The sequence below is a fragment of the Mustela erminea genome, chromosome X (assembly GCF_009829155.1).
Source record: "Mustela erminea isolate mMusErm1 chromosome X, mMusErm1.Pri, whole genome shotgun sequence".
Taxonomy (NCBI): Eukaryota; Metazoa; Chordata; class Mammalia; order Carnivora; family Mustelidae; genus Mustela; species Mustela erminea.
In genome coordinates, this window is record NC_045635.1 from 6,135,411 (window position 1) to 6,162,917 (window position 27,507).

General features: G+C 53.2%; 1 protein-coding gene across 2 annotated transcripts in view; it reads left to right on the forward strand.

Annotated features, from left to right (window-relative positions):
* Window positions 1–19,385: 19,385 nt before the first annotated feature.
* Window positions 19,386–27,507, forward strand: part of TBL1X (transducin beta like 1 X-linked) — a 200,614-nt gene continuing 192,492 nt past the window's right edge. Inside the window, exon 1 of one of the 2 annotated variants that reach the window (XM_032331836.1) lies at window positions 19,386–19,523. The gene's annotated coding sequence lies outside the window, so the exon portion shown is untranslated. Of the gene's footprint in view, window positions 19,524–21,182; window positions 21,305–27,507 lie in introns of those variants that run through there. The other variant, XM_032331834.1, reaches the window with a different exon arrangement.

The following is a 27,507-nucleotide window of genomic DNA, read 5'->3' on the forward strand; positions in this document are numbered from 1 at the left end:
AACAGACATCATTTTATTTTATTTTTCTCAGACATCATTTTAGAACTGTCACTTGAAGTCATGATATGTCAGGAACAGAAGGGAGAGCCCTTGTGAGCGTCACGAAGCAGCGTCAGCCCTCGGGAGCCCTCCACACTGGCCGGGGACAGACGACGCACAGGCAAAACGGAAACAGCAGCTCTGAGCGAAGGCGGGCATGCTGGCCCCGGCCAGGGAGGGCGGCCTGTCGGGCTCGCGGCTGGGAAAAGTCCGAACCGTGGCCATCTGACCCAACACTAGCCTTGCAGGAACAGTCAGACTCCGCGGAAGGTGGGGCTCGGAGAACTCCGGATGATGACCTCGAAGCCGAAGGGAAGATCTGAGCCAAGACGTGGCTGCAACACAAGGCAGATGCCCTTTTGTTCAGAGTCAAATATTTGTTTGGAAATGAGCAACATTGGTGTGAAAACGGAGCAAAAGAAAAGCAATCCCTTCTCCTTCTTTCCTGCAACCTCCCCCAGCCACCGTCTGATTTCCAGCCTGCTCCGACTTGGGAGGCAGTGACCCCAGATGACAACTGAAAGGTCTTTCTGCATCCAAGGAAGCATGATCTGGCTTCCGCCATGGCTCCCAAGGAATTTCCCATCATGCCTCTCTGCCCATCCTGCAGAGCAGGCCGTTGTGGCTCTCCCAACAGGTCTCGTGCCTGGATGCTTTGCTCCCGGAGGTTCCTTCTTTCCTCCACACGCCCCTGTGCCAAGCTCTTCTCCACTTTTCCAGACCCGTCCCTCCAAGTCACAGGTGGAGGAGGTCTCTCCTTTTATATTCCCATCCAGTGTATCTTACTGTTGGAACAGTGGTTCTGTCCAAGAAAACATAGCCACCCTGTCCAACGACGGGCGTCGCAGATGCTGCCCGAGCCTCGTGGACCTTCCAACTCAGCCGGAGGGCCCAAGACGTCAAGTGAAAACCTCCGTCGGTATCCAAGGCGGAGAACGGCAAGTTAGCGCCCGCTGGCAGAGCCCCTCAGAGTTCCAGGGAGTTGGAGGAGGTGGAAATCTGTCTGAAAAGCAGACAAGGAATGAAGGAGACAAAGGAAGCAGGAGGTCACGACGGAGCAGTAGGAAAATGAAGACAGGCTACAATTAAAGCCCGAGGAGAGCATGGGCGCAGGAGATTAAGAGACACGTGCAAGAGTCCGGAGGTGGGTAATGAGGTCCGGGGGTGGGGGGCGGGGACTGAAAGGAGAGGCCAGCGGGTCGACTGGCCAGAAAGGCAGAAGGACGGAAGGCACCGCTGGACACGATTTGCTGGGGGTCGCGGGGAGAAGTGGCGGCAGATGGTTAGGATGCAGTCGGAGTAACTGGGAGATTGTGCTCTGACAGAAATTCCGAAATGGGGACAGCGTTTCCTCATTGGGTAAAGGGCATCATTAGGGCCAGATCTTTACTTGGAGCCGATGGCTACAGCCCCAAGTCCATCAAGGCTGACTCACCCTCCTTGGGCGCTGGGGAAGATGACGGCAATGTGACACACGCAAGCTTTATGGCCTTTTGCTAGGCGTGAAGCCTGACATCTGTCACATTTGTTTATGGAATGCTTAGTTCTTGGTGTCCCTGGAGACTAAAGCGTGTACATCACCACACACCCCAGATGTTACACATTTCTGTGAACAGGTTAAATAATGCATTAGCCTCCACCAGACAGCTCCCAGCAGCCAAACCATGAGCTCCCTCCCTCGAACTCTTGTTCTGGCAGCTCTGCACAGCGAGAACCCCATTGCCGGACCTGCTGGGCTTCTCACGAGGGTCCCCAGTGTCTCGGGATGCCCTCCTCCTGCAGCCACGACACAGGGTCCAAGATGCGAGCGCTGAAATCCACGCCCTCCAACACCGCAGCCAGAAAGGATTTCTTTGCTTTTTGTTCTTGGGGGAAGGGTGGGGCCTGGGTCCTTCCTGGTAGACAGTGAACAGAAACCAAGCCATCCCGGATGGAACCTTCCAGAACACCAGCCAACCGATTCAACCAGGCTGGAGGGAAAACTATGCAGAGAAAATTTTATGTTATACTACAGATTTGTGTCTATGTTGATTTCTTTCTTTCTTTCTTCCTTTTTTTTTTAGGATAGCACTGTAATAGGGATTGTCTAATTGGCCAGCTTCAGTGTTTCGGTGCACATAATTTTCTCAATTATCCGAAATCCGGAATGTCATAAAGTCACACAGAAGATGAGCCTTTAAAGGAAGTCAGGAGGAAGACAAACCATGAGACTCTTAATCTCACAAAACAAACTGCGGGGTTGGGGTTGGGGTTAGGAAGAAGGTGGTGGGGATATGGACATTGGGGAGGGTATGTGCTATGGTGAGTGCTGTGAAGTGTGTAAACCTGGCGATTCACAGACCTGTACCCCTGGGGCTAATAGTACATTCTATGTTAATAAAAATAATTAATAAAAAAATGTTCATAGGAAAAGCGGGGGGGAAGAAAAGCCTTTAAAAACTAGGTTTTTAAAAAATTTTATTTCAGTATTTGTGCATTTCACTGAATGGAATTATAAGTAGAGCAATTTCAAAAAGTAAGGAATACAGCATGTGAGCTCTTGGAACACCCACTAGGTAAATTCAGAAACTAGGACAATAGATGAATTCTTTTTTTTTTTTTTTTTTTAGGAAAATAGATGAATTCTTACGGGATCATCACCCTTCCCTCACATATACAGTCACTCGTTTCTACCATTTGTTACAACTTTTAGTAGAGGTAAGTCTGTCTTCTACTAGAGGATAAGCTTCCAGAAGGGAGGGCTGTGTCGTACTGTTTTGTTTTTTTCTCCTGGGATGCATAAAGTGAACTCAGTAAATGTCGGTCTGAACTGAATTCAATTTACTGAGTTTCTGTTTTCAGTTTTGTTTATTTTTGCCAGACGCATGCCCGCTGCTCAGAAGGTTACAACTGCATGAAGTGAAGTTGATGTCTTACAAGCATCCAGATCCAGCAAGGAAATGCCATCGGAAAGGAGAGGTTGGGCGTTCTTTTTCATCCAAGTTCCGGTTTTCAATGATTTTCGTATAAACATTCCTTGAGAAAAACTTTACCTGCCTTTTAAATGTATTTATCCCACTGGTGTTTGCAAAGTATTTTGCGGGGCAGATAAAAACATACACCTTCAGGGGCGCCTGGGTGGCTCAGTGGGTTGAGCCGCTGCCTTCGGCTCAGGTCATGATCTCAGGGTCCTGGGATCAAGTCCCACATCGGGCTCTCTGCTCGGCAGGGAGCCTGCTTCCCTCTCTCTCTGCCTGCCTCTCCATCTACTTGTGATTTCTCTCTGTCAAATAAATAAATAAAATCTTTAAAAAAAAAAAAATACACCTTCATGCCTGTCACTCCGTTCCTGTGGTCTTGTAGACGCCACTTCTGGAGTCTGAGCCAGGGTTCCGGCAACGCTGTTGGCGTCACACCGACCAAAGGGACAGCTCAAAAAAATCTAAGGTGTTTAAATCTGAATGATTTCTAGAGGTTGTAGCAGAAAGATCCCCTGTAGAAGAAGGAGGAGGAGGAGGAGGGAAAGAGGAAGAAGGAGAAAAAAATCCTTACCTTGTCCACTTGCGTTGACTCCGACACAAAATCTCATTTCGAGGGGAAGTACAAATCAGCACGTGTACTTTTTTTTTTTTTTTTTTAAGTAGGTTCCACACTTCCCTTAGGGCTGGAGCTCACGATGTCCACCCGGGTCCCGAGGCCAGGGCTCTGTCCACGGAGCCAGCCAGGCGCCCCTGCCCGGGTGGGTCTGCGAGCGACACGAATGTTGCCTCTCGGGTCTCCCGCTGTGTTCCCAGTGGCCGGTTATCGTCGGGATTGTTGTTCGTGCTGTTAGTGTTATGTCCTCAAAGGGCACCCGGAGCTCGGAGCTCAGAGGGCACGGAGGGACTCGCTTGGCCCGCCCTGCTCCGCAGTAGCAAAGCCAGGTGTCTGGACGGCGTCGGCTGTGGGCCTGTGTAAAACACCAAACCCGGATCCCGCGCAGCCCAGGGATGCTCGATTGTGTGTGCCCAGCTCGGAAGTAGCACGGGGCCACCCGGCTCCACAGGAAGCCCTGGAAACTGCGCCCGGGCGATGGAACATGACCTGGGCGGCTTAAGACCTTGCGTGGCTCCTGCAGCACGCCGGGCGGTGCTGAGGTCCCGGGCCTGCCCGGCCGCAGGAATCCACGATCACGGATGACTCGGGCACACACACCGGGACCAGGGGTTCAAGGGCACCCAGCAGCCACTGCGGCCTGAACTGACCTCGGGCGCTTCTCAGGGTGCCGCCTTGGAATTCCTTTGCCCTTTCTGTCCTTGTGCAAATCTTCTCTCTCTCTCTCTCTCTTTCCTTCCCTGAACGGGGGAAGAGAGACGGCATGGAACTGTGAGTTCACTCGCTCGGCCGTTGCAGCCTGTTTAGTGTCTGTTCCCATCGGTCGTTTCTCAGCTCCCGCTGTTGAGTCCGTAGCCTCTGGTCCCCCCAGGCTTGGTGTTTTTCCAGGGCTGGAAAGCGGGCGTGGGTTTGTTGGGCACTGGCTCCCTGTCCCCATCAGCCGAGCCCTCTTGCAGGACGCCCGTGGTGGCAGGGAGGGTCGGTGCCCTGTTTCTGCTCGTGTCCTGTGCACGGCCCAGGGACCACGCAGGGGAGAAAAGCTGAAGGAAACAGAAAGACGACGAGAGGGCAAGGTGGTGCAGACAGCTCTGTGGGCCGTCCTCAGGTCCTTGAAGATGCTACAGGGGCCAGTTCCCAGCAGTGGGGGGTGGGGGAAAGGGGCCACTGTCCAGCCAGTGGAGTGCCCCCGAGGCCGCTCCCCAAGCAGACGGTCCCTCCCCCGCCAGCAGCACTGCTCCCTGCTGGACACTATTTCTGGAGGCCCTACTGCCCGTCACCCAGAGACCCGCCGTCCCCAGCCCCTGCGTCCCGGCCATCCGGTTGTGCCCAGGTACCTGCACGGTCTGGCCCGTGGGAACTCCTGCGGCCAGTCCAGAGGGAGCACAGGGGCTGGCTCCAGGCCCTGCACCCCCGCGGTCCTGTGCGCCGTGGCGGTCAGCTGGGGACCGCACGCACATCCCAGCTTGGGAAGGAAGTTCTAGGCTGCCCGGGATGGCTCTCAACTCCGTGTGCAGAAGTGCACACGTTTGATGCAGAGTAGTTGTTACAAGCCAGATAGAGAGGCCTTAGGGGCGACGTTCCTGAGGGAGGGGGAGAGGGAGACAAAGGAGGAGAGAGAGAGAGAGGAGCCGCCCAGTGGGGCCCTGTCCGTGGCCCCTACCCCACTCGGAGCTCACGTGTGCACCCTGCGGTTTCCCTCCGTCCGCCGAAGGAGAGACGCTGTTGGCCTGTCTCCCTGAACGGCACACGCAGCCCATTTCCTCCCTGTCAACCACTACCTCGGCTCGGACGACGGCCAGGCCCGGAACAGGTGACATTGGCCCAAGCCTGCCTCGAGCACCCAGAGTCTCACCACCTCACAGCACAGATGGGAGCCGGGGCCATCCAGGGCAGAGACCCGGGTTCCCGCTGCCTCCTTCCCCTCGGGCAGCGAGGGCAACGCTTCACGCCTGAGAACGAGCCACTCTGCTAACGTGTAGCTGTGTCGGGACTGCTCAGGACACCGGCCATGGTGGAATCAACTGTTTCCTCACCCAGGGGCCCTTCTCCGGGGGGACAGGACGGGTGTGCCAGGAGGGCAGGCCCGGGGGACCATCCTCAGGAGCCTCGCTGGCGTCTGTCCTGCCCAGTACCGAAGGGGGAGTAATGGGGCAAATCCAAGCCTGTGCTGTGGACTGTGGCCTGCAAAGGGGACCCAGGGGCCGAGGCGCTCAGGCGGCTCGACGGCCTGGCCGTGTGCTGAGCAGCGGCGGGGAGGAGGCCGCTTCCCTGCACAGGCTCTCGGGGCCTACCCTCCACCCTGCAGGACTCCCTCCTGCCGTCCAGGGGAGAGTGCAGGACACACAGCGCTTCACCCCCACGCCGGAGGCTGGGGAGTTGGAGGGAGCAGCCCCAGGACAGCCTCTGGGCTATGACCTTACCCGACTCGGGGGACGTGACTGGCTGCAGGCCACATGGCTCCCAGGAGCAGAGCAGGGACCTGTCCGTCAAGGGCCCACGGTGAAGCCAGGTCGTAAAGCCCACGTGGGGTCCGCTCTGAGGGAGGCAGAGGGGCTCGTGAGGGAAACTGGAAGTCCTTCTGAGGTCATCTATGCTGCACACGAGGTAGCCTTGGAGGAGAGAGGAGGAGGCCCAGGACACGGGGCTGTCCGTCCATCTCCCTGTGGGAACTGGGTCCCAGTCTCCACGATGTGTCGTGTCCCTTCCGAGAGGATCACAAGCTCCGCCAGGTTTCCGAGAGGTCGTCTGCTCTGTGGGCCCCACCGTGTGGAAGGTGTCCCACGCCGGCCTGTTGGAGACTTCGTTCCAGGAAAGCGCGTCACCGGAGCCCAGTCTTATCACGGCGTTTGCTCCGCAGACGACCTGCGGACAATTTGGGCACGCTGGGAGCCCACGAGCTCGGGATTTCTTGGTTGGTTTCATTTCCCAACAAGAGTGGAGCCACACATGACAGGCGAGATCAGATCTCGGAGCTTAACTACCCTTGCAAATGTGCCACAGGTCTGCGCGGGGCGATGTCAGGCCCCGGCCTCGGTGTTGACGGCCCTGCCAGCTTGCGGGTGTTTCCACTGGAGAGACCTGTGGGTCATTCCTGCCAAGACACGGTTGGACCAAAATGCACCACAGAAACAAGGCGTGCGCTCTGTTCCGCCTGCGCTCTCTTTTCCAGTCACACGGGGGTGGGCGCTGAGGACGCATGCGTGGCTTCATCGCGGTGGGGACGGGAAGCAACACGGGAGGTCCCACAACCACCACGGGTGGGGTAGAGGGCAGCGGTGCCCCTGGTGGCATCTAGCGTCCGCTGTAGACAGCTCTGGTCATCGCAAGGGCTGGAGGGACGCTACGGGTCCCCTACGATGCACGGAATGGATCCACACCCCAAAACACGAGCCTGCCCTAGCTGACAGTGGTGTGGGGGGCAAGAGGAGAACGGTGGTGTGGAGCACAGGGAGCCCCAGTCCAAGTCAGAGCTGTGGCTTCCTCATTTCTAAATGCCCTTTTGGGGGACGAGGGGCTCCCAATTAGGGCAATTTTGTCTGCCGCCGCTGGGGACACCGCTCCATGAATACAGACATTTTGCGAGAAGGGGACAGCACTGGTGTGTAGCGGCGAGGGGCCGGGGGAGCTGCTCAGCACCCTACAAGGCACAGGGGCACCCCATCAACAAAGAATGACCTCCAAACCACAGCAATGCCGACGCGGAGGAGCCCCACGACTCCACTATTCCAAGTGAGGTCAGGGGCCGGCAGCGTCAAGGGCGTCTTGGAGCTGGAGAGAAACGAGACTTCGGGCCTAGCCTTAGCTGCGGCCGACTGACAAGGTCTCCCCGACGGCTGGGGGTGCGCGGGGTCGGGACGTGACGCTCTGAGATACTGAAGGGAAGGTCTCACACACCTCACCTGTCGTGGGGTCCTGGGGTGGGGGGCAAGGCTTCCTCCCAAGACATGACAAGGCCACCCGCAGCACGAAAAGAAACTTTGAGGTTCCCTTCCGATCCTTCCTGCCTGATGCGTCGGTCACTCCCCACCTTGCCGAACGTCTGCCTCTCACGTTTCTTTGTTTGTCAGCTTTGGGGGTTGGTGTTCAACAGCCGTACTGTTGTATAATTCACATACCGTGAAATTCATCCTTTTAAAGTCGGCCGTCCGGCGGGTTTTGATACTTTGTCGGGCTGTGCCCCCCGTCACCCGGCCGCAGGACGTTTTTCTCATTTCCAAAGGACACCCGGTGCCCGGGCCAGTCAGTCCACCTCCCCTCCTGCCCCGGCCCCGGCCAGCACTAATCTGCTTTCTGTCTCTGCGGATCTGCCCGGATCTCTGGGGCATTCCGTCTCGACAGGCTGGATCGTGTCCCCCCGAGAGTCACCCACGGAAGGCCTCCTTCTCAGCACCCCAGGATGGGACCGAGTGTGAACGCAGGCTCTTTAATGCGGAGATTAACGTGCGATGGGGTCCGTAGGGTGGGCCCCGGTCCCACAGGGCTGGTGTCCTCGTGAGAACGCGGGATTAAGCCAGAGACAGAGACGAGCGGGGACAGACGACCCCGTGAGGGCACGGGGAGGAGGAGGAGGCGTCTCCACGCCAAGGAGGGAGGCCTCCAGAGGAACCAGCCCGGCTGACCCCGTGACTTTGAATTCCAGCATCCCCAGAATCCTCGCTGGTTGAGTGGCGGGGTCTGTGGGGCTTTGTTCCCAGAGCGTCGCAGACTAATCTGCGGTATAAATGGAATCCTGCAGCTTGTGGCTTCTCGGGTCCGCCTTCCCTCCCTTTCTGTCCAGCTCTACCCACCCGCCATCACCTTTCTCCCCCGCCCCGTCCTTCTCACTCTTGGGGTCTCCGCACTCCCCATCTTTGGGAAAGCTCCAGCTCTTGGCCACTGCTGCCAACCAGTCCTAACGGTCACTTACGTTAAAGCCGTAGGGAAAACCTCGACTACTGTGGAGGCAGAACCGAGACGCTAAGTTGATTTCTGAGATGTAAGGTTACATCTGATCCGAGCCCAGGGTCTCAGGAATGTAAGTCATGGCCCTCGGGATCTCGTTGACTGACCACGTTCACGGGTTAGCGGTGAAGATTATTCCTTTCCAGTTCTTCTTATAAATGATATTTCCACCCACGATGTTTTGGATTATATTCAAGGCATACACGTTCATGCAATTTACTGTTGCAAGTAAAGAAGTCACGTTCCTTGGTTCGTAGCAGCTATAGGGCTTGCGATCCTGTGTGTCTGTAACTGGCAAATTTGAGGTAATTCTTGGATCTGGATACAGCAGTCAGGATTCACCCTGAGAAAAACTAACAGAGGATATGTGCTAAGAGCTTTATTCCAAGGAACTGGCTTATGCCATGGTTGGGGCTGGGATTGCCTGAAATTAGGAGGGGTGGGCTGGAATTCTCTCAGAAACTCACTGAAATTGCTGTGTCCCAGGAGAAATTTCTTCTTTTTCAGGGAGACCTCAGCCCTGCTCTGAAGGCCTCTTACCTGATTGCATGAGGCCCACCTAGATTCCCCAGGATGATTGCCCCTGCTTTAAGTCAACTGATTAGGGACCTCAATCACATCCACAGCAACGTTTAGATTAGTGCTTCTAATGGGCCGAATGGTGTCCCCTTTAAAAAATCCTAACTAACTCCTGGTACCTGTGAAAGCGACTATTTGGAAAGAGGGTCTTTGCCGATGGAGTCAAGTTAAGGCAAGGTGGCTTTAGTTTAGGGAAAATCTTAAATCCAGTGACTGGTGTCCTTTTAGGAAAAAGAGACAGAGATTTGGACACACACACACACTCTCTCTCTCTCACACACACACACAAGGAAGTAGAAGTCCATGTGAAGATAGAGGTATAATCTTAGGGATTATATAAGATTATTATAACCAGGGTTTGCTGGTCACCACCAGTAGCTAGAAGAAGTAAAGAAGGATTCTTGGGGCACCTGGGTGACTCAGTTGCTTGAGTTTCCAACTCTTGATCTCGGCTCTGGTCTTGATCTCATGGTTGTGAGTTTGAGCCCCACCTTGGGCTTGATGCTGGGTGTGGAGCCTAATTTAAAAATAAAAAAGTAAAGAAGGATTCTGCCCAGAACCATCCATGGGAATGCCTTCCTCCTGACATCTTGGTTTCAGACTTCTGGCCTCCAGAACTGTGAGAAAGTGAAGTTGTGTTGTTTGAAGTGCCATCCACCCCGCCCCCCAAGTTGGTGGTACTTTGTACTTTGCGGCAGCCCTAGAAACCAGACACAGTGTTAGAGTTATTTACTGGTCTCATCAAGAGACTATGATGGGTGTCTTCCTTTCCCATCTCTCCATCCAAACCCTCTTCTCCTCCACTCATACTTGAGTTAGTAGAAAAGACCGTGCGAACAAATGAACAAAAGATCTCAAGCATGTTGGCCCAGGAAAGGCAGAGATGGAGAGGGAAGGGGAGGGGCCTGTATCCAACAGAAGCTTGAGAGCCCTGAGTGGTCAGGAGCAAGGAGGGAGAGAAACGGACCCTCAGGAAACACAGTAGGTGAAGGAGCCAGGAGCAAACAGGAGACAGAACTGGAACAGCATGGGCCTGGGAGCTGAGGCCCCCTGTGTGAGGAGAGGCTCTCCCACTCTCCCAGGGACCCGCTTTCCTGGTTCCTGCCCAAGACCCACTCTCCGCTCTTGGCAACGCTTCTCGAGGGACGTCGTTTTCAGTTTCTTACACGTGGAATTGTGTGTATGTGTTGATCCAGAAACGTTTTACCTTGAGAGCGAATTCTCCCAAGTCAACTGAACGCTTTCTAACTTGTTTCAGCAAACATTTAGATTTTAGACTACTTTTAGAGTTTCAGACAGTTAGGGCTGGGAGTTCTGTTTACCCGCCGTCCAGTCTCCCCTACTGAGAACACCTCAAAGCCCCACGGTACACGTGTCACAACTCACTGGTCAGCCGTGCTCCAACGCTACCGATCAGACTCCAGACTCAAGCTGGATGTCCCCACTGTGTCCCCGAGTGTCCTTTATCTGTCCTAGGTCCCACCCAGGATACCACATTGCATTTACTCACCGAGACTTAGGCTCCTCTGGGCTGTGAGAGGCTGTCTCCTTTCCTTGTTTCCGATGACAGTTTTGAGGAATGTGGGTCAGCTATTTTTTTTTTTTTTAAGATTTTATTTATTTATTTGACAGAGACAGTGCGAGAGCATGAGCAGGGGGAGGCGAAGAAGGAGAGAGAGAGAAGCAGACTCTCTGCTGAGCAAGGAGCCCCATGCGGGACTCGGACCCAGGACCCTGGGACCATGACCTGAGCCGAAGGTAGATGCTTAACCCACTGAGCCACCCAGGTGCCCCAGGTTTTTGGACATTCTTAAGTTTTTATTTACATTTCAGCACACACATAATGTTCCGATAAACATTAGGATATCTTAAAACTAGAACCATACATGCTCTTGTGATAGCTGACAACGCTTATCTTTCTCCTTCTTGTATGAAACTACAGAAGGCTAGGGGAGGGGCGGCCATCATTTCATATTCTTAGCTCGTATATGAAATCTTTCCATTTTAGACTTTTACCATTCTGGGTAGAAGTTTAATATCTAAAAATTCAAACCACCTTGGGATTATCGACTCATTTCAAAAAGCTATTTTAGTCATCCAAGGGGAGCTGTGCAAAGTCAAACTACCCTTTGGGGAGCATACTTTTTGTTCCCCCATTCCAGAAAGCATCCCTTACGTCTGTGCTCTTAGCCACTGCTCAGACTTCCTGGGAAAACCTCTGTCTGGTCAAGTCAGGCCCCCACCTGGGCGACTGACGGCCACGTGCTGGGGTGGCCTTCCGTGAGTGTGTGGGGGTGTATGGGGGATTATGGAAACGTGACTCATTCTCATTGTCATCTCAAAAGCACATTAAAATGATCTCTCCCTTCCTCACTGTCTTAGGGACATTTTAAGAATTTTACCTGACAGATTTCTGGTCTTACCACGTGGCGGGGATGTGGTCAAAAGAACAACAAACAAAAAGACATCCTTTACGCAGGCAGGCACGGCAGAAAACAGCCCTGGGGTGTCATTTCTCCCAGTTATACACTGTTTTCCTCCAACCTTCTAGGTTTCCTTCCTTCCTTCCTTTCTTTCTTTAATATTTTATTTATTCCCTTGAAATAGAGAAACAGAGAGAGAAAGAGAGCTCCAGGGCAGGGTGAGGAACAGAGGGAGAAGCAGACTCCATGCTGAGCAGAGAGCCAGATGTGGGACTTGACCCCACAACCCTGAGATCATGACCTGAGCCAAAGGCAGACGCCTAACTGACTGAGCCACCCAAGGTGACTGTCTGCCTGCCTGCCTGCCTTCCTTTCTTTCTTTTTTTTTTTGTTTTTGAGGTTAATTTTATTGAGGCATAATTTACATACAATAAAGTCTACCCTTCCAAGTACAGTTGTATGAGTTTGGACCAACACTTACTGTGATGTAAACTGCACCGAAATCAAGACTTAGGACAACTTGGTTACCCGCTCCTGCCCCCTCTCCCCAGATTGCCCCCCTGGCCCTCTATAGTCAATGTCTCTCCTGATGTCCACCCCTGGAAACCATTTTCTCCGGAAAGCCATTCTAGAAAGCCATATCCTGTAAATGGAATCATGGAGAAAGCTGGGCTTTGAGACACTGGTTCTTCCACTTAGCGATTGGCGTCGGCCACGCAGGGGCCTGAAGCTGGGTCCTCGTTAGGGCTCATTACCGCCTCGCTGTACGGAGACACCTAGTTCTCTTATCCCTTCCTCTGTCAAAGGACAGCTGGGTTATTTCCAGGTTCTGGCAACTCTGAGAAAGCTATTTGCGTACCGATTTTTTGTCTGAACCCAAGTTTTCCTTTCTCTTGGGTTTATGTTGAGGATGGGCTTTCCGGGGCCTATAGGCGTTTGACACACGTCTGCTCTTATCAGGTGGCTGATCATTTTGTAAAAACAACATCAAAAAGGCTTTGTGACAAAGGCGGGGGCGGAATGCAGGGGGGTACGGGGGTGGGGGATGCGGGGAAGCAAACGTTCCTCCTCTGTGTGGCTTCACCTGTGCCTTTCTCGAAACTGCTGGATTTTCTTTGTCAGTGTGGCCTCGTGCTTCGCTTTGTGGGAGACGAGCTTTGGGCGGCAACTATTTATAAAACCAGCCTCTTCTGCTTGTTCTCTCCAGCCAGTTTTAAACACCCAAGGCACACGTGGAAACAAAGGGAGAGGAAGAAAAAGCACGTCACTTCTCATAACGAACGAAATATGCTTACCAAAGGACGAGAAGAGGAGGAGCCGCCTTTGGAGAATTATCATCTCCTGCTGTTGTGTAGCCGTGAGGGCTGGGTGTTATCTGGGCCGAACTGGAACTCTCGCCGGTGCTGGGCACTTGGAGTCAGTCTGGGCTGTGTGTTCTGTTCGTGTGTTCTGCGGGTTGCTGGGTGGGCGGGCTGTGAAATGATTCACTGACTGATAGGCAACAAGAATTTGCGTCAGAAAGACCATGCGTGGGGCGCCTGGGGGGCTCGGGTGGTGAAGCGACTGCCTTTGGCTCTGGTCATGATCCCAGGGTCCTGGGGATCCAGCCCCCTGCTGGGCTCGCTGCTCAATGGAGAGTCTGCTTCCCTTTCTCCCTCTGTTCCTGCTTGTGTTCCCTCTTTCGCTGTCTCTCTCTCTGTCAAATAAATAAATAAAATCTTGGCGGGGGGGATAAAAAAGGACCTTGCCAAGGAGAGATCATGATGGCTGATGGAAGTTGGCCCAATCTAATCCCTGGAAATTTTGGAATTGGAACAGGAAGGCAAGAGAACAGCAGGTGGGAATTATGCGAAGTGTGTCCCATGCCAGGGAATGTGGGCTCTGGCCATTGAATGTCCCCAGGGCCTGCGGGAGAACCCCAGCCCTGCCAGCACCTTGAAACTAGTTAGCCCTGTGGTTCCCACCTCCAGAAAGGTCAGATAATAACGTTGCTTTGCAGCCACTGGGCGTGTGTTGATTTGCTGCAGCAGTGATAGGAAACCCGTACACCTACTAACCTGAGACTCAACCTGCTACCTCTGAAAAACGGGTATCTTCATAATTGTATCTCCCCCCACCATTTCATAGGTTGTGATGATGATGGGTGAGGTCATCTTGAAAATGTTTAGAAAACTGAGAAAACTATGTGAGGTAGGGGAAAATGTAGATTTCCATAGTCTCGGTGCTCCCTTTGCGCACCATTGTGTGCGCCTATCAGGATGCGATTAATTTTGCTGTCTTTCTGATGATCTTTCCTCTCCCCAAGTACGTTGCTGTGCCCTAGCTGTACGCCTTTTTGCTCTTCCAGAATCCATCAACATCCACCAACAGGATGAGTCTGCTTCCTAAAGACAATCTGTGCTTTTTTTCTACCATCATTGTCCTCCTCCTTTTTCTTAAATATGAGAAAAAGTGCCTTTTTTTTTTGTGGACCCCAACACAAGGCTTGAACCCATGACCCTGAGATCAAGACCTGAGCCAAAATCAAGAGTCAATGTTTAACCAACTGAGCCACCCAGATGCCCCCCCCCCCAAGAAGGTGCTTCTTAATTTAACTTAATCTGAAAGACTTTCGGGGGAAAAAAAAAAAAAGCACCCTAATGAAGATAAAAAAATTTTGTAGGAAAAGTTAACAAGTTACGTGAAGAACGTTGAGTCACTAAGTCTCTCAGAAACAAGGGTCGGCAAACTTTCCGGAGCCTGCCAGAGAATACATGTTATATATGTTTTGTGGGCCATAAGGTACGATATGTATCAGCCACGGATTCTGCAGTCATGCACCAGAAGCAGTAAAGGTATTTTCGTGGGTATTTTTGTGTTGCAATGGAACTTTACTGAGGGGCACTGAAATTCAAATTTCAGATAATTTTCACATGTCACCAACTATCAGTCTTCTATTGATTCTCACCGCCCCCCGCCCCCAGTCTTTTAAAAATGTATCCATAGGGGCACCCGGGTGGCTCAGCGGGTTAAGTGACTGCCTTTGGCTCAGGTCATGACTCCAGCATCGTAGACTGGAGCCCAGCATGCCTCCGGCTTTCTGCTCCGCGGGGAGCTGGCTTCTCCCTCTCCGTCTGCCTGCTCTCCTCCCTACTTGTGCCGCATCTTTATTTGCCAAATAAATGAATAAAATCATACAAAAAAAGATTTTAAAAATGTATCCTTAGCTTGTGGGTTGTACGGACACAGGTATAGGAGCCATAGTCGGCGCGTTCCTGTCCTAGAAGAGATGCTCCATTAAGGTAGGGAGTTTAATCTGTGATCCCTCGTTCCCAGGGCTCGGCACCGCAGGCCTGCCGGGTTCAGATCCCGTCTCTGTCTTATCTTTTGATATTTTTGTTCATCAGGGAGGGTGCTGTGGTTTTTTGGTTTTGTTTGTTTTGCATTAATCGTGAGTTTTAGAATTGGCGTTATAATAGCAATCAACCTGAGTATGGTTTTGGTGTTCCCTTAAACTCACCTCACCTTAATTTCACAGTCCAGGTCCCATGAGGGGGGTCCGTGGTGGGGACAGCGGCATGAATGAGTCCTCGGGTGGCAGGGTCAGAGAGGAGCAAGGATTCCGGCTTCCCCTTCCTCCCCGGGCAGGAAGACTGCCCGGAGAGCTTTCAGGAGGTCTATGTACATACACGGGTAGAAACTCTGCTGCTTCAGGATCCCTAATCACTGACTGAAATTCAGCGTTTCAGACAACTCGGAATATCTATATTCCTCTCGGGTGAATGACGGGAGCATTAACAGTATTTTTAATTTGTTGCCAATTTGTCAACGAGAGAAGTCTAGTCTATTTTTAGAGCAGGTTACAGTTGAAGCACATTTGGTTGATACGTATCACTATTTTGAAATGACAGAAGTTATTAGAGCTACTTCTAGAGCTCGCTGTTGGAAGGATTGAGAAGGAGGCACTTGTATTACGATATGAGAATTCTAAAATATATTTGATAACTATATTCTGACATAATTGGGTTTCTTTGGAATCCTGTGTATTCTTTTATGTGTTTTTTGCGTTTAGAAAGAAGAGTCACTGAATTAAGGTCTAAGGCATAGAAATGGTTACAACCGCCCCCCGCCCTGATTCTTCAGGGTCGGTCCTCTCCTCTTACTATTGGAGGTAAAAATCCCTGCCCTCCAAATTGCTGGGAGGGTCAGATCTGGTACCCTGCAGAAATACTCCATACCAAATGCAATTGTTCTCAGAACTCAAATGATGTGAACTGAATGTGACATTCCAAATGGAAAGAAAGAAAGCGAGCAAGAAAGCAACGACTCACATGCATTCGTCTGCTCTAGCCGGCACAAGAAAGCACCACGGCCTGGGTAGTTTAAATAGAATTTTATTTTCTCACAATCCTGGGATGCTGGAAGTTCAATACCAAGGTGTCGGCTGGGGTGATTTCTCCTGGGGTCTCTCTCCTCGACGTCCTCACATTGTCCTTCTTCTGTGCGTGTCTATGGCATAACAACTTTTCTTATAAGGACACCAGTCATGGTGGATAACAGCCTACCCTAATGACTGCATTTAATGAATTTACCACTTTGAAGGCTGTGTCTCCAAATATAGTCACATTCCAAGGGACTGGGGCCTACGGCTTCCTTTTATGATTTTGAGGGGAGGGTAGAGGGCACAATATCCTATCATCGTCATATTACCATATGATCAGTCACTTATCATCGCATTAACAAAAGCACTGGTGTCGATCCAGGTCGAGGAGAACCGAGGGGGCTGTCCTCACAACCATGGCACGTGAGGACCTCTTCGTCCTGTCGTGTTTAATTCTCCAAGTAACATCTCATGGGCAACCGCCAGCTACCTCCAGCTCCTTGCACAGTCTGTTTCCAGTCTCTCTAAGGAAGATTGGAGGCAAAGCCCTGGAGCAAAGAAAGGCTTGATGTCCACAGAGTGAAGTGGGAAGACACACAGGCCCTCTGCTCGGTTCATAAGGAAAGATCCCAGTGGGCACTCACCGAAAGCTGAGACGTGCTCTGGGAACGTCAAAGAAGGATCCTTGCCCACACCAGCCAGTCAGCCTGGGGAATCGCAGGGCTCCCTGAGTAGGCCACTCATGGAAACAAATACCGGCCTTCGTGTTTGGAATCTCTGAAGGTCAGATGAGCCCAGGGGAAATTAGATAGTGGAGTCATTGAAAACCGGACAGTAAATCTCATGAGAAGTTTGATACCTCTTCCTACTCCTTTTTTTGCCCCAAAAGAATGGGCTTTTTTTTTTTTTTTAAAAAAGAACAGTTTTAAATCTAGAAAACAATTTAGCATATAGTACAGAATTATCTGCCTTTCACAGATAATTTCCAGTTTCCAGTGCTAACATCTTTCCTAAGTGTGGTGCATGTGTTACAATTAATGAATCAATACCGATAAAATCCAGAGTTTAGGTTAGAGTTCACTGCTGTGTGTGCAGTTCCAAGTGTTTGGACAATAAAAAAAGTCTGCATCCGCTGTTACAGGACCATTTGGAATAATGTCATTGCCCTGAAAATGCCCGATGCTTCCTCTGTCCATCACTTGTCTCTCCTGTTCACAACTCGTGGCTTCCACCGAACTTTTTATTTGGGCCCTTTCTAGAGTAAAACAGGGTTGGAAGCATGTAGCAGATAGGCTTTTCAGATTAGCCTTTTCCCCTTAGTGATTTTATGCATTTAAAGTTCTTCCCTGTCTTTTCAGGGCTTGAGAGCTCATTTCTTTTCATGGCTCAATGATATTCTGTCGTATGGAAGGGCCACATTTTCTCCATTCACCTACTGAGGGGCACAACTTGGCGGCTTTCTGTGTTTGGCCATTTTGAGTAAAGCTACGATAAACATGACCGTGTGGGTTTTGTGTAGACATGTTTTCAGCTTAGTTGGGTAAATATCTAGGAGCACAATTGCTGGGTTATATGGTTAAGAGTAGGTCTAGCATTTGGAAAATGCTGTCTTCCTAAGTGGCCATACGATTTTGTATTCCATGGGCTAGGTATGAAAGTTCCTGTTGCTGGGTATCCTGGTAGCATTTGGTGGGGGGGCTGAGGTGGGGGGGGGAGAGGGGCCATTTTAATAGGTGTGAGATGGTGTTTTGTTTTATTTATTTTTTAAAGGTTATTTATTTAAGTAATCTCCATGCCCAATGTGGGGGCTCAAACTCATAACCCTGAGATCAAGAGTCACACACTCCTCCCAGGGAGCCAGCCAGGTGCCGTGTGTATTTTGTTCTAATGTGCAATTTCCTAGTGATAGATGATGTTCAGCATATTTTCATATGCTTCTTTGCCGCTTGTATATCTCTTTGGTGAGCTATTTCTAGATCTTTTGCCCATTTTAAAATATGGTTGTTTTCTTATTGAGTTTTAAAAGTTCTTTGTATATTTTGGACACAATCCTTTATCAGATATGGATTTTGCAAATATTTTCTCCTAGTCTGTGGCTTCTTTTCATTCTCCTAATAGTGGCTTTTGCAGATCAGGTGTTTTTAATTTTGATGAAGTTCAACTTAACATTTTTTTTTTTCTTTAATGGATCATGCTTTGGGTGTTCTATCTAAAAACTCACTGCTAAACCTGAGGTCATTTAGATTTTCTCCTGTGTTACCTTCTAGAAGTTTTATAGTTTTGCCTTTTACCTTTAGACCTATGATTCATTTTGAGTCAGTTTTTATGAAAAGCATAAGGTGTATAGCTAGATTCTTATTTTTTGCATATGGAGGTCCAGTTTTTTGAGAACCATTTGTTAAAAGGCATTAAAATGCCTTTGCTCCTTTCCTCAAATTAGTTGAGTATATTTGCGTGGGTTCCTTCTGCCTTTTAATTAAAAATTTGGCTACTATTTGGGGGGAAATACTGATAGCCCTCACTGCAAGCAGACTCTTTTCAAGTCCCTCCAGTCAGCAACCAAAAAATAATTGTTTGGCATATAGAGCTGGTGCCTTGGATAGGGGCGGAAATCATTGCTGCTCACTCTCCATATTAACCTTCACTCCTTTCACAGTGCTCCTTTCCTGCTCTGCTTTATTTCCTGTTTTCCTTGTTTTCTCCCACCTTATAGGACACACGTTTGAGAAATCTGCAAAACACATGCGATAAAACAGTCTCATTTACCCCCTCCCTACCAGCCACCTAGCATTCCCGAAAGAGGAATTTCAGCGAAATCACGATAAACGTAGGCGGTCTACTTTCCTGTCTGGGGTCTTACAAAGTCCCTTAGGGTTCCTAGGATAAGCTCTGTTCCTGATTTGCAAGAAGACCTTCGGGATTGTAGGGACGTTACCAAAGAGACAGGATGGATTCTGAGCTCCCTTGCAATGTTCGTTACCGAAGACCAGCTGTAAAAATTGGTCACAGCCATCCTAGTTTGGAGTGAGGATTTCCACCACTTTCCTATACTTTAAATGATTGGCACCTGCCAAGTAATCAAAACATACAAAGAGGCCTTTCCCGCAAGTTCAGCTAGGCATTTCCAAGCAGCTAACGACAGGCAGGGCCGGCGAGGCAGAGGGCCAGTTCGGCTGCGCGGCTACTCGAGAGTGTGCGGTAGCCGAGGGCCGCGTCCCCGTAAAGCCGAGAGCTGTAATGATGTCAACTTGTTATTTACTTTCCAAATCTGAATGACTGAGCAAGGCGAAAGGAGAATCAATCAACCACAATGTGACCCTACAGGCGGAAAAAACGCAGCGCTCCCACCAGCAGGCGGTGGGGGAGGGGAAGCACGTGTAACCGGGGCAGGGTTGCATCATGAGCTCGCTCGGGCTCTCGATTGCACCCTCGGTTTTTCGATTGCATGTAATACCTCAGCATCAGTCCGCACAAGCCCAGGGAGCCGGGGAGCAACGAAGGGCAGGCTCAAGGGAAGGCCCCCCCACGTCCTTTTGGGGACCCTTGAATGGCAACTGATACATATTAAGACACAATCTATTCTGCTGATTCACAATTATGGAGACAGTGTAAGTGTGTATTTTTTATTGATGTGCTCTAATAATGGTGTAGCAACAGTCGTTTTTACATCATTGACGTTTTACTGCAATATTTTTAGGTCCGCCTTTTTGAGGGAGGACCAGCCCCTTAAAAACTCACCTCGGGCCCCCCCCCCCCCCAACAACCTGAACAACAAATGGTCTAGTGTCCCAGGAAGGAGCAAGTGAGGTTACAGTTTAAAATGCTGAGTGTAACTGGGCTCTGCGCGCAAAGCTCATTATACACCAAAGGGAGGGGCAAAGTTATCTTAAAATATTCAACAAAGCATACCCTGAAGTGCAGGGTGGTGGGCGCGGTGTCTGTTTAATTGAATTAAGACCGCGAGTGGTGGGCCGGGGTCTCCAAACTGGGGAGGAGGACGAAGCTCCGGGGACTTTGGTGCGCCAGGGCCAAGCCAAATAAGCCATTGCAACATAAAACCCTTTGCAAAGCCTGTGGGTGGAGTGGGGGGGTCGGGCGTGGAGAGGCCCGAGGGCCCAGGTACCCCCAACTCCAGAGGCCCAGACCCCTCCTCTAAGGAGCTCCTGGCCTCTACTTATGTGTGCCCGAGTTTTTCTCCCCAAGCGATTCTGGTTCTTTCCGGGAGGTGTTTTGCAAAGGTCGAGGCTCCGCCTGAGTCCCCACTTTTTTGGGAGGGGAGGAAGAGGCCTTTGGGGTGTCCTCTGAGCAGCCCATTTTGAGACAGATGCACCCTCGGGCAGCTTGCAGGGGGTTGTTAGGGCCGCCGAGGAGCTTCTTTTTTGAGGTGGAGGAGGGTAACACTCTAGCTGTGGTTCGGGTTCCCCTCCCCCCACTGGAAACCGCGGGGGTGGTGGCCCGGGTTCCTGTCCCCTCTTGGCAGTGGGGGGAAAGGCAGAGTTTGGGAATGGGACTGCGTGGGGGTAGGCCCGCGTTCACTTCATCCCCCTTGGAGGCCACGGGGAAAGGGAGAGGTCCGAGTTCCCCCCACCCACGCTAGGGTGGGGGCCAGGGGAGAGCGCGGGGTGAAGGGCTGAGTAGGGTCGCAGGTTCCCCCACCGTGGGGTAGGGTAGGGGCTGGATTGGGACTCCGGGCCTCCCCAGAAGCCGTGGGGGGTGCGGATTCTCACCCCTTCCTTCGCCGTGGGGGGAGGGGCAGGCCTAGCGTCCCCTCCCCCGGCCGTGGGGGAGGGGCAGGATTAGGACGCGGGCCCCCCCCAGGGCGCAGGGGCGGGGCCAAGTAGACTCGGGTTCCCCTCCCCCGGCCGTGGGGGAGGGGACGGGTTGGGGGCCGGGGAGCGCTTCCCCCCCCCCACCCCGGCCGTTGGGGAGGGGCCGGCCCGGGCGGCGGCGGCGGCGGCCCCCCTGGAAGTCCTCCCGGCCGGGGTCGGCGCGCTGGCGGCCGCTCCCCCCCACCCCCCAGCCGGAGGTCACTGCCCGTGCCGGTCCCTCCCGCCGTCCCGCCCTCTCCCGCCGCCGCCGCCGCCGCCGCTCCCGCCCCAGCCCCCCCCACTCTCCGCTCTCGGGAGCGAGGAGCCGCCAGCGCCCCCGCCCCGCCGCCGCCGCCGCCGCAGCGCCCTCGGCCGCCATTCGGCACCCGAAGCTTTCCAGCGCCCGCGCCTCTCGGGGACTCGCGGCGGCGGCGGGGCGGGGGCGGCCCGGGGGCGGCGCGCGGCTGCTCCGGGGCGCCGGGCCCTCCTCGGCCGCGGCACGGCCCGGGCTCGGCGACGGCCGGCGGCGGGGAGGCTCGGAGCGCGGCGGCGCCGCCACAAGTTGCGCTGCGGGCGGCGAGGTGAGTGCGCGGGGCTCCGGCGGCCGGGCGCGGGGCGGGGGGCGCAAACTTCTCCGGCGGGGGTGGGGGGCGGCGGGCGGGCGGCGCGGGGCGGCCGCCGCGGCTCTGGAGGGACGGGTCCCCAAGTGCGCCCGGGCTTCGGGCCGGGGTGCGGCGCGCTCCCTGCAGGCTGAACAATACCCCGCTGCGGCCGCTCCCCGAAGTGCCGGCGCGCCGGGGGAGGGGGCGGGGGGCGGCGTGGGGAGGGGGCGGCGGCCGGTAAGTTTGGGGGAGCGCCCGGCCCGGCCCCCGGGGTCCCTTTGTCTGCCGGTTCTGGGGCCGGCGGGGCGGACCTGCGCCGCCGCGGGATCCCCCCGTGGGGGAGGGGCGCCCATTCATCCCCGGGCGCCCGGGACCGGGTGGCAGCGCGGCCGCGCGCGGCGGAGTGAGGGGCGGGCGAGGCGGCGCGGCGCGGCCCGGCGGCTGCTCCGTTTCCGAGACGCGGAAACTGTCAAGGAAGTCCGGGGCTCCCTGCCGGAGCGAGGGCACCCGGCTGAGGGCGACATCCGCGCGCGCGCGGGCGCGCGTGTGTGTGTGCGCGCGCGCGCGCGGGGCGGGGGTGGGGGGCGCCCCTGGCGAGGCGGGGTCTGCCGAGCTTGGCCTGGACAGGGTGCAGACCTGTTGCTCCTAGGGCTCGGGGGACGGGTGCCCCCAGGTCGGTGTCGTGGGCTGTGCTCCCCAGGGGGCACCGTCCCTGCGGGGGGGGGGCGATGCCGGGAGCGCCGTGGGGTGCGCCTTTGGGTGTGGGTGCCCGCCTGCTGTATGACAGTTTGGGGTCGCTAGAGACCCGCCCGCGCGGGGGTAGGGCCTGGGCTTCACGTGCGCCGCCCGAGCGCGCGGTCAGGCCTCGGCCCCGGCTCGCTGCACGGCCTGGCCTTCCCCGAGCCAAGTGCGGTGGAAATTCCACAAAGTTAGAGGCGGAGGCGGGTTTCTCGTACTCCCCCTAGTCGGGGATGTCGTGGGGCAGAACCCCTAAAGACCTAGAATCCCACAGCCTGCTGCTCCGGCAGCCGCTTCTGGTTGGCACGGTCCCATGGGGCTCGACCCGACTTCTGGCTGTTTTTCTCTCCCGACGCGCCGCCCCAGTCCCCGGTGTAACCTGGAAGGGGAGGGGCGGGACTCCGGATGGGAGGGGGAGGGGTCGGGGCGAGGGGAGAGCCCTGCGAAGGTCCCCGGCGGCGGCTTCCGGGTGGCAGTCGGCTCTCCCCGATTTTATAAAAAGTTTGCAACTTGTCATTCCTAGAGAAGAGGCGATGAGCGCGGGGCCGGAATGCTGAGTATGGCACAGGAAGACATTAAGATGACACTTTTATTTTAGAGGATCCTAGTGGTTCAGATGGGCTGCAGATTCTGCAGAAAACTACCCAGCCCGATGACTAATCCGGGGATAAAAGTTGAAGTTCATTATTTGACCCACTTATTAAAACGGCCCTTAAGGGGATTCCAGTCCTTAAGTGAACACACACCTGGGGGACAGAACCCGAGATTTTTAGGTATTTTACTGGGCGGCGTGCACTTGGGGACAAAGTAGTATTCGCTGGATCCTCTGGGGCTGGCTTTTCCTTTTGCTTGTGTGCAGGACTTCATCAGTCCGCCAGTTACCCACACCCACATTTCCTCACCCTTCCTGAGTGTTTGAATGTTTTAATGGGCTGAGTAGGGATGGAGCGGCTCCCAGGTCCTGGTTGGTCTTAATCTGACCTTCACCCTGGGAGCTCTAGACGCCTCACCCGGTCGAGGCATCAGGAGTTTCAGGGAACCCACTGTCGGGAGGGGGACCAGTGGTTCTGCAAAGAGGTGGACAGAGCCCTTGAATCCAACTTTGTCTTGACACTTACTGCTTGGCTGGAAACCCAACCTTTGTCCCCATTTGGCCTAAACCAGTGAAGGGCCTGCCCTGCTGACCTTGAAGGCCTGTAGCTTTTTTGAGCATCATTTCTGTGTATGTAAAACTAAAAAAAGGGAATTGAAATCATGGTCCTCACTGTGTATGGTGCGGACAGAAAGAATGTGTAAGTTTTCCTAAAACGGTAAAGCGGCCTGTACATTTTAGTTTTGCTGTTCCACAAATCGAATAATTGTCTTTACGCTCTTTGAGTGCCGTGCACTTAATGCTGCGTGCGTAGCGATTATTATTTTTATTCTGCGGAGAGAACACTGACTTGTGAACGCAGGGCGGAGAGAGGATTGTCTGATTCCCAAAGCCCAGCTCTTACGCTGGCTGTTCCTGTTTTTATGTCTGCCTGGCATGAGTTTTCACGTTTGGACAGCTAAAGCTCTCCAGATGACATACACACATTCACAAACGGGGATCTGCAGTGAAATCCGTGAACAGCTACAGACATAGCTGCACGGAATCAAGAGGATTTGACCACGGTGGAGAAATGGCTTTCATAACTTCGTTGTCCGGTAGGGTAACCACCGGCCACATGTGAACATGGAGATTCAAGTTAATTAAAACTCTGTAAAATTAACGGTACTTTCAGTTTCTGAAGCCGTAATTTACGTACTTAGTGGCCACAGTATTAATTAGCGCAGTCCACACGGAAAGTTAGGTGAGAGGGTACAGCTCTGTAGTTACTGCAACGAAATCTTAATAATTACTGTACTTTTGTGGGGGGAGAGGAGAAGATATACAAGTTTGAATTAATTCACAGGTAAACTTAGCAAAAACAAAAAGGACCCATTTCCGCAGGTGATTGACCCAGGAAAGTGATTTCAGCGAATGGGTTCCTTTTTTTTTTTTTCCTTCCTCTTATGTAGGCTCCAATGTTCAGGCCTGGATGTGGGGCTTGAACTCACGACTCTGAGATCAAAAGTCGCGGGCTCTACTGACGGAGCCAGCCCGCCTCAAGTGAATGATTCTTTTTTTTTTTTTTTTAAAGATTTTATTTATTTTATTTGACAGACGGAGATTACAAGTAGGCAGAGAGGCAGGCAGAGAGAGAGAGAGGAGGAAGCAGGCTCCCTGCTGAGCAGAGAGCCCGATGCGGGACTTGATCCCAGGACCCTGAGATCATGACCTGAGCCGAAGGCAGCGGCTTAACCCACTGAGCCACCCAGGCGCCCAAGTGAATGATTCTTAACTTGCAGTTGAGAGCTGTGGTTTTGGATTGGGGTGCTTTGGATCAGTTTTGAATTAGAAAACCAGGACTCCGGGCCAGAGGCCCTCCCTGAGCCAGTAGCCCTGGGGGAGTGGGGTTGGAATCTCTGTATGGGTTTCCCCTTTGGAAAAAAGACATAGCTGTTGGCCAGTCCCCAAGATGCCGACCTAAGGAGAGTGTGGTAAGCATCTCCTGGGCTTGGGGAGCCCACGCTGTTAGTCTTGGGGAGGCCATGTGTGGGTGAGGGCAGGCGAGGCCCTGCCGTATGTATTGTAACCTTCGCTTACCGTGGATGCCGCGGGGCTGTCAGCACCCCCGCCCCCGTGAAGTTTGAGTCTTGAGTCTTGAGGTCAGAATCTTCCAAATTAAAAAGGCTGATAGGAAATCTTTCCAACAAAGTGAGCTTCCACAATCCTCAAAGTATATATATATATTTTTTTAATGGCTGAGTGCTATAGCTGTTTCCTGGACTCCGGTTCCTGAGTCAGGGTGTTCTTTTTACTATTTAGTTGATGTGTCCTTTTCACAGTTCTTTGTATTTTTTACAGTAATGGGTTAGAAATTTTATTTGTAAATGAGGGTTGGGACCCAGTTTGGGGGGGGGGACTCAATTTGGTGGGTATCCGAGTGGTGACTTCAGATGACCTTTCTGCCCTCTGTCCTCACTCACTGGTGCTTCCTCAGGGCTCTGCTGTGACGGTCAGCGTTTGGCTGCAAGTATTTATTAAATATCAAAGTTCTCCCCCATTATTTTCCAGAGAAGGGAGAGGGGCCTCTGCCAAGGGAGGCTGGGCCCGGAAAAGCCGCCCCGATTTCCCGGCCCTGCGCCCGTGGCTCTGCCAGGTCTAGCTCCCGGCCTAGGTGACAGTCACAGAGTCTCTGTGTCCAACATGATGCTGTCTCAGCTGTGGTTTCCTGATACCTTGCATTTGTGCCCCCCGCAATAATGTGCTACATCCAATAAGATAATTTTTCACTCTTAAAAACATTGAAAAAATAGTTTCCATCAGGAAGCAAGACTAAAGTCATTTTGTAAACACTTCTTGTTTTTAAACTTGGAATGATAATCCCCTCCCCCGCAACTGTTTTGAGGATGGAGGCAGTAAAGGGCCTCCTGAGCAGAGACTGGGACGTGAGCTTCCCCCGGGGTCTGGCCCTCCGTGGCCCTCCCCCTCCTCATCCTTTCCACGGGACCTGACCACACCGACTGCGTTGGCCAGATTGGCACAGTGAGACCCAGCAAAGCCAGAATAAGAGCTGGATGTGGGAATGGCCTTGCCAAGTCAACATGTTTACTCGGTCGAGAGGGTCTGAGAAAACGCATTGCAGACCTCAAGGGAAAAGCCCTGTCACTAAGGAATTCGCTCCCCGGGTGGCTTCTGGACCCGGGTGCAGGGAACTTGACTAAAGATGGTCCTGTGCCCTCTGGGCATGTTTGCTCCCGTGTGGCTCTGAAATCCTTGTGGACAACCTGCCACGTGATCGAAGACTATAGACGTGAGCTGAAAGCCAGAGAAATTGGGCACATGGAAAGGGAAGACGCTGGCGAAGAGGTTTCAATCTTGCTGAGAAACTGGGTGCCGTGGCAGGGGGCACTGGAGCTGGAGATGGGGCTGGCGCTGGCTTCCAAACAAAGGGGACGTCTTCAGAGTCGAGGACAAGGAAGATGGTGGTTTATGGCAGTTGCGCTTGGAGTAGTAAACTCCAGAATCTGGCGGTCGGCTAAACGTTCTCAGTGGGGGCGTTTTTGCCCACTACCTTCAAGGAAACATCTAGAAACGTTGTCCGGGGTCCCAGCATGGGGGAGGGGAACGGTGGTGCTCCTGGCATCCTGGGGGTCTGTGGATGCTGCCAGATAGCCTGCATTGCACAGGACAGTCCCCACTGCAAAGAATGATCTGGAGCCAAATGCCAGGGCTGCCCGGGGTGGGGGTTGCGGGGGGGAGGGAACCAACCCTGAATTCAACACTATATATACGACCAGGTGTGGGACAGAGGCTGGGGGGAGGTGGGTGCCGAGCCAAAGCTCTGTGTCAAGTTCTGTGTTCTCCTGGGACACCCGTGCTTTTCGGGAAGCTGTTAGGACGTAAGTCACGTCACATCCCTGGTGAGGAAAGGACGTTTCTGGTCTCGCAGCAAGCGCGGGCAAGCGCAGGCGTGAAGGGGCTTGGGGGAGGGAATAGAAACAAGGACAACAGGTGTTGGGGGGTCGGCTGTTCGTTGCTGACCTCCCCCTCAACCCAAGTAGTTCAGAGTCCGCAGATGCCAGTGCGCCTGGAAAGCTGTTCTTCGACTTGCCCCTCTTCGTTGTATCGATGTGTCACATGCCGGCTCGGTCTTACTTTCGGTCATGTGAGGGGGTCCTTCTTGGGCTCCTGGTGGCCCTGGGGCAGATGACGCGGCTGTGGGGGAAGGTGGTTTTGTGGGCAGCTTGCTGTGCCCTGATGCGTCTTTGGGCAGATCAGTGTCTTTCTCTGTCATTCATTTTCTCATTGAAAGAGAGAAAGCAGAATTCCTTTCTCGGCCTCGGAAGGAGGGAGGGCTGTTAAGCTCGGAGCCCCGCATGCTGGTGCCTTCCTCCACGCTGAGGTTGGGGATTGGGTGTGCAAGTGCGGTGCTGACCGTTAGGTCGGTCTCCCGAACTTGCTGCCTTCCCTTCCTTATCTCCCCACCCCCCACCGCCCTTAAGTTCAGTTTCAGGGCCGGTTCGTAGACATGCATGCGTGGGTATAATTTTCCAAATTAGTGTATGAGAAGATGCACTGTCATCTCTTCCAGTGTACAGTTTCGTGAGTGTGCGCACGCATAGATTTGTGTAACCAGCACCAAAATGGGGATCCAGAACGAGTCCATCACCGCAAAGGCCTCCTCCATGGGCACCCCCTGTGTCCCCCCCACCCCCGCCGTCAGCTCTGCCCTTCAGGTTCTCATAATTGCATTTCAGCTCAGCCTCACACGCCTTTAGGGGAACCCCTCCGCCCTCCCAAAACCCTCCTCTGTGTTTCTCTCTGATGACACGTGAACTTGACCCTTGCACACTTGAGCTTGTGTGTTTGCCTC